The sequence below is a fragment of the Populus alba genome, chromosome 1, assembly GCF_005239225.2.
Source record: "Populus alba chromosome 1, ASM523922v2, whole genome shotgun sequence".
NCBI lineage: Eukaryota > Viridiplantae > Streptophyta > Magnoliopsida > Malpighiales > Salicaceae > Populus > Populus alba.
The window spans coordinates 19,499,013-19,503,896 of record NC_133284.1 but is presented as its reverse complement, the minus strand read 5'-3'; positions in this window follow the sequence as shown (position 1 = coordinate 19,503,896).

Here is a 4,884-nt window from a genome sequence, read left to right as displayed (position 1 = left end):
CCCAAAGAGGATTGGGCCGGTCTCGGCCCCACAAAATAGCTAACGTGGGGGGAGGGGGAATTATTTTCCTGTCTCCCCTCCTGCATGCATGCAAGAACGAACCAACAAAAATGAAACAATGGAGGGGAAGAAAAACTTACCTGGCGCGGACGAGGCGGTGGCTTGCTGCTCAGATTGCTTCGCTGGTGGTACTGTGGTGAAGGCCGGTGGCAGTGTCGTGGCTCACGGACGGCTGCTCCAAGCGGCGGTGCTATTGTTTCAAACGGTAGAGGGTGAGGTTACTGCTCTTCCCTTCTCCTCCGTGTGCCTTCCTCTTTTTTCGTTTTCTGTGGTTTGCCTTTATCCTTCCGGTTTGTTTTCAAGTTTCCTCCCTCTCAATTTTGGGTTTGCTAGTGGTTCTTTTTGGTTCGATTCTTTCTCTCCTTTTCCTGCGTTTTCTCTTCTTTTTTTTTTTTCCGGGTTTGTTCTCTTCGTTCCTTCCTTCCTCTCCGTTTTCGATGTGCTTTTTTTGTTTTGTTTTTGGTTTGTTCCCTCCTCTCTTCAATTCCTCTCTTTTCGGTTTCCCCTCCCCTCTCGCGTGCTGGCGTTAAGTCACCATTTATAGGGGGAAAGGGAGTGGGGCTCATTATTGTTGCGCATGGGGCAGGGCAACGCCATTCGATTAGCAAGTGGGCGGTGCTGGCAGGGCGCGGCTCCCTCGACTTTTCATCATGAGAGCGCATGGGGGGGCGGTTTTGGCAGGCATGTGGCGTGTCGGGTTCAACGAGGAAAGAAGAAAAAATTGCCTTCCCCTGCTGCACATCTAGGGGAAGGACAAAGGGGAACATTGTTGTTCAAAGCAACACTGTTCTGCACTTCTTCTTTTTTAACATGAAACGACGTCGTTTTATGAAAAACACGTCATTTCATTTAAAGGTGGCGCCAACATCTTTTTTTCAAATTAGTCCTTAATTTATCCTTTGTTCTTTTAAGTCCTCATAATGTAATTTTGATTTTAAGAATTAATTCAATTGCATCCCTGCAAATTTCAGTCTCCGCCCCTATAGTTAGCCGCGTTTTTCACTTCAGTCCTTGGTATCGGATTTATGCAATCGGGCCCTCAATTGATCAATAAACTTTCAATTTCTTCAATTAGGCCCCTAAATCAATCAATTACAAACCCTCTATTTGCGCGCCTTTTTCAATTTGGTCCTTGGTTTCGGATTTTCTCAATTAAGTCCCTAATTGGCCATTAAACTTCAATATTTATGCAATTAATCCCCTAATTTGACCTAATCCATTCCTAAAAATTATAATTTGACCCCAGAACTTTAATTTCTTTCAATTAAAGCCTAAATTGACTTAAAAATCAATTTTTCTTGCAATCAAACCCTCTATAAATTCAATTAAACCTTCAATAAAATCCAATTAAGTCCATAAACATCCAAATTTGGACTTCTCAAAATTCAAATTTTCTTTTCCAATAGGGCTCTCATCATTCAAGAATATACTGTCAAAATTTCAATCTTTGTATTTTTAACCTCCTTAACCAATTTTTCTGACCATTTTCTAAGCGCTCCCGCCTCCTATTATTTTTTCTAATTTCTTCTGGCTATATATTTATTTATTTATTATTATTTTTATATTTATTTTATTTTATTTTATTATTATTATTTTTGGTTATTATTATATTTTTTTATTTTTATTTTTGTGTGGGGACCCAAAAATGGGTTACAACAAATATATATATATAAAAAATTACTCTGTTTTGTTTTCGATTGATATGAGATTGTTGCTTTTTATCCCGGTATAGGGGTAGGATGTTACAATTAATGTTTGTATAGAGATTATTTTTTAACATAGATAAATATATGTCAAAATAGTCCACATTTTCTTGTTGTTTGAATACTTTAATAAGTGTTAGGTTATATTTGTTAATAGTTCCATTAGGTTTCATCTTTCTTTTAATGATCCACTTATGACCTAATGGTTTACTTTTTTGTGGAAGATCCACTAGTTTCCTTGTATAATTATGCATAATGGATACAATTTAACTATTGATTGCCTCTTTCTAATAGGAAGCTTTAGGATAGGACATTGTCTCAAATTAGCTCCAATGTTCATTTTCTAGCAAGTATGTTAGAAAATTAGGATTAAATATTTTGAATATTTTAACCCTGTTACTCCTTATGTCAACTTGATCATCTTTCAAATAATGATGACTATTTAAGCTAGTTTCAAGTTCTCTCAAGTGAATGAATTTTTTATGTATGCTTAAATAAAAATACATCTTTAAAAAAATATAGCATTTCTTGAATCCATTATTGTATTAGGATAAATATTCTCAATATTTGACTTGTGTATAAGAAATCGATATGCTCTATTATAAGTGTACATATAATTTTGAGCATCTAAAATTAAACAAGCATACGTGTAAAAATATTTAATTTTATTAAAATTATATGAATGGTACAATCTTTATTTAAAATATTCTTACAAAAAAATAAACAATCATCTTATTCTTCTCTTGAATTTGATATGTGATGACTTGATTTATTTGCGAAATCAAGTCATGACTTGTGTTTTGCAAGAACATGAATTTAGGCATGTATTGCAAATCAATATTTGGTGATTTGATACTTTAAAAAGTACTTTTGATTTGTTTTTAAAGTGATGATTGCCGCATGTCAAAATCCGCGCGACGTTTGATGGCGATTTTTCATTTGTTTTTTTGCTTGATTTGTTTCTTTGGAGTCGCCACCTAGTATTATGGTCACTAGGAACCCTAACTGGTCTTTCAAAGATTTTAAGGCAAGGGATTGGTTGCGTAAAGGGAAGGTATTAGCACCCCTAGTACGCCCTACCTAAGGTAATCTGCTTGGTGTTTGGTTTGCTCTATAATTGCTATGGTGTTGGTGTTTTCTAATCCCATAAGTTTTCCTAGGTTTGATTCAAATAAAATTTATTTGGATAGAAATCCAAGGAGATTCCATGTGCTTTGAAAGCTCATTTTTCCCTTAGTATTTCAAGAGTTTGCGACTCGTAAATCGCAAGGAGGAGGGACCAAAAAAATTAGAAATCTAGGGCGCTAAAAAAAACCTATATTTTTTAGTATTTTATACTATCATGGCTCGTAAACCGTGGAGAAAAAACAAATAAATTGAAATGTCCTTGATTATAATCAAGGCTTTTTTCAAGGATGTGTGAGGATTTATTACTCCCAATAATATTTTGGATATTCGTCCCTTAAGGATTTCTTTATCCAAACATTAGCGGTGAATAATAGATGAATTCCCCCCAAAAATAAGATTTTTATATTTTTTTGAAATATTGGCCAATACCCTTTGGAGTTTGTACAAACATGTTGTAAAATCCAAAAATGCAAGAAAATAATTTTTTATTGTGTTTACGAAATCCATGCGAAAACACCTTTTTAAAACTTCCAATATTTTTTGTATATAAAAAAAACATTTAAAACATGTTAGGGTATTGGTCGTATGCAACACATAAGAAAACATTTTTGATATATATGTATATTTGTCGCAGTTGCGTCGAAAACCGGATATTCTAAATACAAGATTGGTATATATATATATATATTTTAACAAAAAAAAATTCAGAATTTAAAATAAATATTCTGGAAAATAAATCATTATATATATATATATATACAAGTCCGGTGGGGTCACTTGCCCAAACAAGTGACGCGGCTGGACACAAAAGAAAAAAGAAGGGCACAACATTTATAATTCGAAGAAGGCTAGTGACTACTATTCAAGTGAATTAATTCACTTGAACAATACAAACTCAAAACAAAAAAATACATGCTACGAGGTGAAAGGAAACAACAGACCTGGAAGCGAAGAAGCTGCAGCGACGTTGTTCGTCTGTTTTAAATATTTTCCAGCAGATCCTTTTGCAGCTGATAATAACCAGTAGATGACGGGAGAAACAAGGATACTTTCTGCCTTCACGTTAGATATTCAAACGGGAACATCTTGAGCCTCTGCTATCGAAATCAAGTGATTCAAAAAATCAAATTCATCTACGCATCTAGGACTACAACTTTGATGAAGGAGTCGAAGTGAGATAAAATCTTTTTACAGAACAGAAGCTAGCAGTAATCTAGTTGGTCAAAAGGGATCTCCGGGTCAAACTCAAAAACTGACGAATGCTGAGAATCCTGATATGACTGAGAGTATGAACTAAGATCAAAAATCACAAAAACTAGGCCAAAAATAGAGTTTTTTTTAGTGCAGACTCGGGTCAATATCCTTCTTGCGGCAGAATTCTCTACTTCCACGTTGGATATTCAAACGGGTACATCTTGAGCCTCTAATATCGAAATCAAGTTATTCAAAAGCTCAAATTCATACACACATCTAGGACTATAATTTTGATGAAGGAGTCAAAGTGAGATAAAATCTTTTTACAGAATAGAAGTTGCCAGTAATCTAGTTGGTCAAAAAGGAATTCCAGGTTTAAACTCAAAAACTGACGAATACCGAGAATCCTAATATCACTGGGAGTATGAACTAAGAACAGAAATCACAAAAACAAGGCAAAAAATAGAGTTTTTTTTTAGTGCAGACTCGGGTCAATATCCTTCTCGCGGCAAAATTCTCTACCTTCACGTTAGATATTCAAACGGGAACGTCTTGAGCCTCTGCTATCGGAATCAAGTGATTCAAAACCTCAAATTCATCTACGCATCTAGGACTACAACATTGATGAAGGAGTCGAAGTGAGATAAAATCTTTTTACATAACAGAAACTAGCAGTAATCTAGTTGGTCAAAAGGGCACTACGGGTCTAACTCAAAAACTGACGAATACCGAGAATCCTGATATGACTGAGAGTATGAACTAAGAACAAAAATCACAAAAACTAGGCCAAAAATAGAGC